The sequence below is a fragment of the Marmota marmota genome, unplaced genomic scaffold (assembly GCF_001458135.2).
Source record: "Marmota marmota marmota unplaced genomic scaffold, marMar, whole genome shotgun sequence".
NCBI lineage: Eukaryota > Metazoa > Chordata > Mammalia > Rodentia > Sciuridae > Marmota > Marmota marmota.
The window spans coordinates 7,231,060-7,242,580 of NW_026000316.1; the positions used below are offsets into that span (position 1 = coordinate 7,231,060).

An 11,521-nucleotide genomic window follows, 5' to 3' on the forward strand; every position below is an offset into this window, starting at 1 on the left:
GAACACTCACTGTGGAGGTGGGGGTTTGTCCTAGAGTCTCACAATCCAAATGAGATGAGGGTGGTTCTAATGTGTTGTTTCTAGCACAGACAGAGGAAACAGGGCTTCCAAGTGTACTGTTGGATGTGTTTAAGTCTGAGTGGGAAAAGGAGAACATTTTTTCTGTGTACCAGACAGGATAATTTTTGATACATTGAGACTAAAAGAAAAAATATATTCAAGAAAATGGAACCAACTTTTTCACTGAATTTAGAGCTAAGTTAATTTTCTGTACAGAGAAAAAGACAAAACTCTTTCCATGTCTTAAACAGCCATGGATTATGATCCCAAGAACCATCTGAAGAGAGTAGTAGCTCCAAAGCAGTGGATGCTAAATAAATTGGCTAGTGTGCTTGATCTTTATTTATCTTCTGGTCCCTAAAAACTAATAGAAAACTTCCTTTCATATTTTTTCCTAAGGAACAGACTTAAGTATGCCCTGACATGAGGTGAAGTATAAAGAACATCTGCATGTAGTATTTCTTTAAGGTTGGTGGCAAAGTCTAAACTGATATAACCTACCTTGCTGCTTTTATGGATGTCATCAGGATTTAAAAGTCCACAGATAATTTATGCCAGATTATGATACTAAGGGTCACTTTGCCGTACATTATATTATATCTGAGGAGGTCGGGTACACATTGTATAAAATAAGAAAGAAATTGTGGGCACAGAAGTGATCCTTCCCCTGGTGACCTATGATGCTCACATCATTCACTACCCTGCTTCCATCATCAAGGTAAATGACACCATTCAGATTAAATGGAAGCCTGGAAAGGATATTAATTTCACCAAATTTTACACTGGTAACCTGCGTATGACTACTGGAAGAACTGGTCTGATCATCAACAAAGGGAGACATCTTAGCTCTTTTAATGACCATGCATTAGGCCACAAAATAAGTCTTAATAAATTTAAGAAAATAAACCACAAATTTTGCCATTTATTTTCTCTTACTACAATGGAATAAAACTATAAATTAATAAGAAAAGAAACCGCAAAAACTGTGAGAATTCATGAAGACTTAACAACATGCTACTAAACAAATAATGGGTCATTAAAGAAATCAAAATGAAATACAACATACACAAACTTATAAGATACAGAAAAAGCAATACTGACATAAATTTATGGCAATAACACCTACATCAAAAAATAAGATTTCAAATATACAACCTAATCAAGCATCTCAAGGACCTAGGAAAGCAAAAGTAAAACAAACTAAAATTAGTCAAAGACATAAATAACAAAGATAATAACAAAAATAAACACTAAAAAAGCAATACAAAAGATCATTAGATGAGGAATTGGTTGTTTGGAAAGATAAACTCTACAAAACTAGCTAGATTAAGAAGAAAGAGAAAAACCCAATAAATAAAATTAGAGATGAAAAAGGAGACATTATAAACTGATATCACAGAAATAAAAGGATCATCAAAGACTGTTACAAACAACTATATGCCAAGAAATTGGAAAACACAGAAGAAATGGGTAATTTGTGGAAATATAAAATCAAAAAACCAAAATTAAACCATAAGGATATGGAAAACCTGAAAACACCAATAAGGGATATTGTGATTGAATCCTTAATAAAAAGTCTCCCAATAAGAGAAGTACAAGAAGAGCCCTTGAGCCCAGGAGTTGGAGATCAGCCTGGGCAACACAAAAAGACTCTATTTCAAAAATAAAAGAAATCAAAAACAAAACACTAAAAAGAAAAAAAATTTTCAACTGGAAGTAATAGTTCATTGTTATATATATGACAGGCTAAGGAGTCCAAAAATAGTGTATGACTTGTAATGTCATTGTGATATATATTGTAGTTGAGATAAATGTTAGTTTCATGTGTCAAAAATGATCAAAAAAGAAACTGTGTGCCCTTTTGTGCCCTTTGAAAATAAGTTGCTCAAATAGAAAACCAAGATAAATAACTCAGTAAACTCTAATAACCAATGATCAAAAGTTATTAATAAATAAATTGGGATTAAAATCTATCACAGATCTTTTATGTTTTGAAATCAGAATCCTTCAGGGATTTTCTTTTTTAAATAAAGTCATAAATGGATAAAACAAAAGAACTGTTATTTCTACAACTGTTCTTTCATGGCATGATGGAAGGAAAACATTAATAAGTGGGGAAATGGTTTCCAATACTAAAACACGACTGCATTTGTCTTATAATTTATATCCTCACATTTCAAGCTCTTTTCATTTAAGCAAAAAACAACAGAATGAAGAAACAGGGCAAGTTTCCATGTTAGCATGTGTCAGATGAGAAAATGGTGAGTGTCCAAATTAAACACTGATTCAAGATATGGCAATCAAACAGGAAAGTCCCAACAGAAACATCATGCTCACTACCCAAGGTTACACTTGTTGGTAAAAATATGAACCTACTTAGCTGTGTGGATACCACCCATATAAGCCACATGTTGTAAAATTGTGTGTTTAATGAAGGTTAGATTGATCTATATGACAAAACCCTATATGACAAAAACTGAAACTTACAGTATACATTGAAGATGTTCATTCTGTTCAATGTTTTCTTAATACAAATATTGTGAGATTACATTTTATTTTTAAGAAGTAAACTAAAATTGTTCATCATTACTTCTATGTAGTTATTTATTCTAGTATGTAGTTATTGTTCATCTAAATGGGCAATTTTATTTACCTGTGATGTTAATTAGATTTTTTTTGGTAAAATTACATATAAATAGTCAAAAATAATGAAAGAATATTTTTATAAATAGGACTTTATTGTAGTTTTTCAGCACAAGGTTTGAACCCTGCAGTGCTTAACCACTGAGCCACATTCCCAGCCATTTTTATTTTAATTTTTTTTTTAATTTTGAGATAGGATCTTGCTAAGTTGCTTAGGGCCTCACTAAGTTGCTGAGGCTTGCAATCCTCCTGCTTCAGCTTTCCAAGTTCCTGGGATTACAGGTGTATCCTACTATGTCTGGCTAAAAAAATATTTTAAATGATGAAAAATTTAAGAAATATTTCATATTTTCATATAAGAGGTCTCCTACCAAGGATAATTTTTGTAGAAAATAGAAAATCAGTTTAAGATAACCATTTATTTATACTTATATTTATTTATTTTGGCAAATATATGTATTTTATTTATAAAAAGAAAAGATTTTTAAATAACCATTTTAGTATCCTTAACTTTTAACTACAAATTTGCTTAACTTGTCATCTGTTTGGAAGGAATAACTTGCTGAAATTTTACAAATATATTTTTCAAATTACACACAGTTGATTCAGTCAATATATATATATAGACATGACTAGAGAATCTATTGGCATCATTAATAGTAGAAACAATTGACTATTTCATAATAAATTAGTGGCAATCGAATTTTATTCCATAATTAACCTAATTCATTATGAAAGAGGCCCTAAAGAACTATGCCAGTTTGCTTGACTTGAAGTAAATCATCAAAAACTAAAGAATTTAATTTCAAGTCTTTCAAAACAGATCTTAGCTGCTGTTTTAAAAAGCAGAGGTACTATCGTCTTTATCTGAATGTCAATTACTGTACTTGCAGTTAAGATATCAAATGTCAAAATTTTTTATGTCTTCATAAGAGTTAATTATTTCTGAGTTTAGTTTCTAGATTTTGTTTAAGGATGTAGAATAAAAGGTTACTGCCCATCAACATTTAATATAATCAAATTGTACATGGGAATTTGGGGGAGAAAAGTAATTATCAGCCATGCAAACAAAATTAAAATAAATTTTGAAGCTTGTATAAAGCTCAAATATTGTTAATGCAAATATTTTATGTAAACTTTTTTTATTTAAAACTAACACAAATAAGTATTTATCATCTTTAAATTTTCATATCTATTCATATAGAAAAAATATTCCTTTCATGGAGAAAATGCTACAGCATATGTTTCAAAGGGCCTCAATATATGCCAGCTAAATAGAAGAAGAAGTAATGAATTCCACAGAAGGGAATAGAAAGCAAATTTGCTCTGAATATTTCCTGATATGTTATGTCAACTTTTGACAGATGTGAATGTTGGCTAATCTGGTAAAGGAAACTTTTCAGAGAAGCTTCAGTTAATTATGCCTATGTGAATTGAAAAGATTGCTGCTGTCTTGATAACCATTCTCCTACTTGGGTATTTCAAAATTGTTGATATCCATGAATGATTCTAAGGAAGCAAGAACAATTTTTGCAATTTTTTTTGAAAATTAATATCAGTTATTTAGAGTCAGATCATGTGTGTAGTCTGAATAATGTCAACAGTGTCAAAATCCAAACTACAGAATTTTGCAAAAAATAGGAAAATGTTGAATATATTGCATCCATTTATTTCACGGAACCAAGATTCATTTGAAGAGGGGCTTTCTTCTCTTGTTTCATTTGGATTGATTTTGAAAATAAAATAAAACTAGATGCATAGCAATCATTTTGGAATTGCTCAGTTTGAAGAATAAATGCAGAAAAAAAGAGAGGCCAGGGCAAAACTAAATAGTATCTAATACATGACCACTATCTAAAGAAAATTTTCTTGGATACATACTTTAGATAGTGGTCATATATTAGACCACATACACACATATATGTAATGTGTATATGCATATATTTATATGCATATATATGTATATACATATATGTGTGTGTAATAAAATGGTCAATTTTACCTAGTAACATTATATAATATTGACATATGAAGAATAATAGTTGCTTCCTTTTCTAGTACTAAAATAAATTAAAGCAAAACATTTTTTCATAGAAAAGACCTATAATGGATATTTTTATTATAACAATATGGAGAAGGATTTATTTGTACATCCTGATTAGCTCTAGAGGTAATTGAAATAAAAATTGGCAACTGGCTATCTGGTTAAAGGCCTATAAAGAAGAGTATTGGAAGATTAGAGAATGGTATTTGGGATAGAAACATGTGAATAGACATATGGGATTGGGTGGAAAGTGTGATGACTTATATAATACATAGTAACATCTACCATGAAGGAAGTACTGAAAAACTGAGTACATCAAATTCTTGACCAATTGATATTCATCAGCTTTTATCACTGGTTACCCTAAAGCAAGCACAATGAGCATATGAATGGAATGGAGTGGCCATTAGGCAGATATGGTGGATTATGTGTATTTGAAAATATCAACTCTCAATTGTGAAATCTGATTTAGCTACTGCTGCCTCTGAATGCTCCACCTATCAGCCACAGAGATCAATGGTGAGTCCACCATATTACACTGTCCTTCAAGGAGACCAACCACTCACCTGATGGCAAGTTGACTAATTCAAGCCCCCCCTATCCTGGAAAGGACAGAGATCAGTCATCATGGGGATGAACATATTTTCTGGGTATGGGTCTATCTTCTTTATCTGCAAAGCAACAGCCAGAACCACTATCTAGGAAGCCTCATTCATAGCAATGGAATCCCACATAGCTTAATATCCTACCAAGGAACCTAGTTTACAGTTTAAAAGTGTGTTCATGAACATGAAATCTATGGGTAATTAATTATTTCATACTGTATCACTCAGAAACAACCCACATGGCAAAGTACCGAAAAGGTTTCCAGAGCATAGTTGAAGCACTAGCTTAGAAAGGAAGACTCTGAGAAGATGTGGCATTGAATAAGAGACCTCTATATGATGCTGTGTCCTTGGTAGGAAAAAAAATTAATTCTGAGAACCAAGAAGTGGCAGGAGAATTGAGCCTTCATTATTTATATCAGTGATGCACTGGAGGATTTTGTGCTTCTTCAACCTGGAAACTCCAGGCTACTCAAGGTTAGTGGTCCTGGTTCAGGTACCATGACAAGAATCTCATTGAAACACAAGCTACAGCTGAACCAAGGCACTTTGGACTCTGAGTCTAGTAACAATATGAAAAATAAAAGGCATTGAAGTAACAAGGAGGAACATATGTGGAACCCAGAAGATCCATCTGGTGGCTTTCAGTGCTTCCTTATTCCATTGTAACTATAACTGGACAGTTATAGTCTCTAAGTCTGAGAGGAGTATGATTACCAATGATTAAAAACTCTAAGCAGTGAAGGTTTGGATCCATTACCAGATGAGCCACCAAAATCTACTAAAGTCATAGCTGAAAGTGAAGGATATTTATACTACACAATGGAGGAAAAGAAGGAAGATGAAGTATATCAGCTGTGGCTCCAAGACCAACTATGGTTACAGTGGTTGTAGTTCATCCCATTAATATATGTCTCTAATTCTCTCCCAAAGAAGGCAGGTCCACAGGAACTATGGAGAAACTATTTCTTCAACCTGCACGGAAAAATATCAGTGTACCATAAAGTGTGGCATTTGGAAGTAATGAAAATACCATTAAGATCCCCTGATATGGGAGCATATTAGAAAAAGGACCCTAGATACTGCAGCATCAAATCTACCATTGTGTTTACACCAAGGCCCATATTTCCCATGGGCTACTTCTAGCCACTGACCAAGCATGGAGAGATTACTGGGGTACTAAGGTAGGATCATTTCCTCCAGTATATGAGACTTCTCTAACAGGGAATTTGGGTATAAGACTCTGCAGATTTGGTGAAACATTCTTTGAAGACTTACTATACAATCTTCCTTCCTTTCCACTATTATTATAGAGATATCAGAAATTCATTAATTATGAACACTCTTGATCTCTCCACTTTTTCTTGTTATCTCTTCTAATAAATGTCTTGAAAATCTAATCCTGGTTTGGCATCTGCTTCTCAGCTGATCCAGATTCTCATAATTTTTTTATCATTAATATTTTTTTCATCATGAAAAAACACAAAACTTCAGATTTTTAATATTCAGTTGAAGTTAAGCAGTAAATAACATAACTAATAAAAGAAGAATTTTTCTCTCTACTACTGACAATCAGTTCTCATTCAAATTTTCTTTTTGGCTTTTAGTGACTAGATAAAAATAAATTTTCTTTCTGGAACACAGAAATAGATAACAACTTTAGTTAAATTATTCGGATAATTACTTAATATCCAAATTGAGGTCATTGTTGTTAAGTTCAGGATAAATTGTATCAGTACTCAGAGTTTAAGTTTCCATTTACCCACTTGGCCTGCTTTCTAGGGTTTGAGTATATTTTACAAGGGGGACTGTCACGGTAAATAATTGTGCAATTTTGAAAATAAACTAATTGTCCCTTATTATCTATTCACAACTTTTTTCAATGACCCTGGTTTTTAGTGGAGCATATGTCTATTCTGAATATGTATGGCTTCCTTTTCAGGCATTTGTAAGGCAAAGAACTAGAGCAAATATGTTTTCAAATTATGAATAGTCATCAAAAGGAAAGAGTATACCTATCTATTATGTAGTGAAAGTTTGTGTGGCCTCCCAAATCCATAGAGTGAATTCCTAATCCCTAATGTGTGATGTCCAAAGGAGAAGCTAATTAGATTTAGATGAGGTCATGAAGGTGAAGCCCCTCATTATGATAACAATGTTATTATGAAAGGATTCCACCCTCATGACCTAAAGGTTATCTTTAAATACCATCACACTGGAATTAGAACTTAAACATATGAATAGAACTAAAGTAGGACATAAACATTCTGTCTACAGCAGAGGTCATATATCTAATGACTTGCTGAAGTTACAGCATTAATCCTGTATTCCTACCACTACATTTATTTGAAAGAAAATTAAAACTTTTGACATGCTGTCATTCTCAGCCAAACACAGTGTAAACTAACAAAAGTATCAAAGCATTGTTATTGCAATCATCATGTTAAGTGTTTTAAAATACATGATCTCATTTTACTTCCAAAATGGTTATTTTACCTGGGTGCTACTATAAGCTTAATTTTACACATGAAGACACTGAGACTTAAAGAAGTCAACATAAGTGTCTAAAGCCACACTTCTAGTAACTATATGTGCCAGAGTTCAAATGCAGATAAGAAGCTGGGCATGATGACACATGCTTGTATTCCCAACAGCTTTGAAAGGCTGAGGCAGGACTGTAAGTTCAAGGCCAGCCTCAGCAACTTAGCCGACCTTGTCTCAAAATAAAATAAATAAAATAAAAATTACTGGGGATGTAGATGAAGTAAAGCACTTCTGGGTTAAATCCGTGGTATGTATGAATCAATCAATCAATAAATAAATAGATAGATAAAAAATTGCTGATTAGACAAATGGAACACTGTCCATAATTCTCTAATAAATCAGTAACAGAGGAAAGTGATTATAAACATAGTTACTTAATCTGTTGATCTACCGAGACAAAATTCCTAGTGGATGCACTCTCCTATAAATTCCTTATATTGGTGTAGGAAACTGAAAAGCTTTTATTCCTACTTGGTTGAAGTACAAGTAAGGGAACCAGTAATAGAATACTAGAGAATACCATGCTTATCCAACTCAGTGTAAAGATACGTTGCAGGAAATTTGACCACTCTTTTATTCTTTCAGCACACCAATTTCTTGCACAGCATGGAATTCTGTATTACTTTAATCTAATTCTAGAGCTCTGGCTTAATGATATTTCTTATATATCATTCAATTCTGTGTCATAATAATCCTGCTCAATGAGCATTACCATCTCTTTTACTGAAAATTTTTGGTATTAGTATACATATTAACTGACAAAGTCAATAAAGATATAAGGATTACATAATAATGAAAGGAACAATTTCTTAGAAATTGAAAAGGACAGAAATTCCAGCTTTGTAAAAAGCTGATCTTATAGAAGTAGAATAAGATAGTTGTTACCAGAGCTTGACAACAGGGAGGTGATGGAGAGAGGATGGTTAAAGGGTATGGGATACTGTTGGATAGGAAGAATAATTTTGAATGTTCTACAGCACAGAAGGATAACTATGAGTTGACAACAATTATTTATTCTACACCTTGATTTTATCCTGTGTGACACTGAGCAGCAAACCCAGAGACATCAGGTCCAGATTTCTGACATACAAGTTTAGGAGATAATTAGTATCTATTGTATTAAGCCCTTAATTTTGCAATAACTTGTTATTCAGTAATGAAAACTAATGTTTAATTAACTATACATTCCAAAATGGCTAGAGAGAATTTTTTAAATTTTGCCAGGACAAATGTCTGAGGTACTATATATGCCAATTACCCTCATCTGATAAAGAAAATTTGCATATTATATATTATAATATTATACCATACCATATATTGTAATATAACATATGTTGTAATATTACACCATACCACATAAATATCTACAACTATTATGTGCTATTAAAAACTAAAAATAGCCAGGCATAGTGGCACATGCCTATAATCCTAGCAGACATCTCAGGAGGCTGAGGCAGAGGGATCCAAGTTCAAGGCCAGCCTCAGCAACTTAACAAGGCCCTAATCACCTTTGTGAGACCCTGTCTCAAAATAAAACACGTTTTTAAAAATGGCTGCGGGTGCAGTTCAGTGGTTGAGTGTCCTGGGTGCCAAAATTTTTTTTAATTATATATATATATATATGTCACACACACACACACATATATGTAAACTATATTTATTTTATTTTATTTTTTTTTTAAATTTTAATATTTATTTTTTAGTATTTGGCGGACACAACATCTTTGTTTGTATGTGGTGCTGAGGATCGAACCCGGGCCGCACGCATGCCAGGTGAGCGTGCTACCGCTTGAGCCACATCCCCAGCCCTATATTTATGTATATATAATATATAATACAAAATATATGTATATAAATTCAAACCTTCTTAATAATCATGTGACTTAAAATTCCTTAGCTTTAAAGAGGAATTATATTAGTTTTCTATTGGTGAATAGCAAATTACTACAAACTTAAGGGCTGAAATCAACTGACATTTATTATGTTCTACTCCAGTATGTCAGAAGTCTGAGCCTGATGCCTCTGGGCTTGTTGTTAAGTGCCAAAAAAGGATAAAATCATGGTGTAGAATGAGATGCATTCTCATCTGAAGTTCACAAGCCTTTTTCAAACTCAAGCAGGTCACGGGCATAATTTGGTCACTTGACATTGAAAATGGAGGTCCCTGATTCTTACAGATTGTCAACTGGGAACCAATCTCAGCTCATACAGTTCCCAGATCTGCTTTTGTAAAGTGGCTCAGATTGGTTTTTGAAGTCTGAGAGGAGAGCAACTTTCTGAACTCTTGTTTAAAAAAAAAATTTATACAATTTATTAGCAACATATTGATTGTACAAATTAGTGGGCTTCATTGTGACATTTCCAAACATGCATTTAACATGTTTTAATTGTATCCATACTCCTTTAATGCATACAAGTTAATTAATATAGTACTTGGCACTTTCAAAATTGTTAGAAAGCTATTATAGAAAACTAATAAGTTAGAAAACTAATAAATTAGAGCTATTATAACTATTTTGTCAATTTTTTTCCTGTCCTAGTAAAGATGCTTTCAAATCATTGCTACTATTCGAATGAAATTTATTTGTATGATTCAGAGCTTTGAAATGCTTTCTCACCTTGAATATTTTGGATAATTCTTATTTCAGTTGTGCAAACAGATGCAAAAATCTTATTTTAAATTTAAATATTCTAAGTAAAACGTATGTTTAGAATTTGCAAGAAAATGCCTTAGAGATGCATATATTGTATGTCTATTATATCAAGACAATAGCACTGAGTTAATGGGGTTCACCAAGATATTACATAACATTCTTATTCAACATACATTAGCTTTCCTTTACTCATTGTTTATATAAAATTTTAAATTAATTAGTAGACTTTACAGCAGTTATATGTTAATAGAAAATGACCAAAAAGAATAGTTCCCATATAACCCATCATTCCTTCAGTTTCCTGTTATTAACATCTGGCATTAGTGTTTTGCATATATTACAATTAATCAGCCAATATTGATACATTATAATAAAACTCATAATTTATATTATAATTTAAAATTTGTGTTTTACATCCTATGGGGTTTTCAAAGTATAGAATAAGACGTACTCACCAGGTATAGTATCACATAGAATAGTTTCACTGCCCAAAGTATCCCTCCTATTCTACTTGTTTATCTCTCCATTCTTCTGCCTAATCCATAGCAATGATTGATCTTTCTACTGTTTCCATAGTTTTGTTTTTTCCCCAAAGTGTAACATAGTTGTAATCACATAACATGTAGCCTTTTCATATTGACTTCTTTCATTTAACAGTAAGCATTCAACTTTTCCCACATCTTTTCATTGTTTTTTTTTTTTGGCAACCAATATAAATTTATTGAAGTAGATGATTTTTTTAAAAAATTTTTTATTGTTGGTTGTTCAAAACATTACATGTTTCTTGATATATCATATTTCACACTTTGATTCAAGTGGGTTATGAACTCCCATTTTTACCCCATATACAGATTGCAGAATCACATCAGTTACACATCCATTGATTTACATATTGCCATACTAGTGTCTGTTGTGTTCTGCTGCCTTTCCTATCCTCTACTATCCCCCCTCCCCTCCCCTCCCCTCCCCTC

At 32.4% G+C, this 11,521-nt stretch overlaps 1 pseudogene; it reads left to right on the forward strand.

Moving 5' to 3' along the window:
• The first annotated feature begins 313 nt into the window (after positions 1-313).
• Positions 314-11,521, forward strand: part of LOC125614482 — a 63,328-nt pseudogene continuing 52,120 nt past the window's right edge.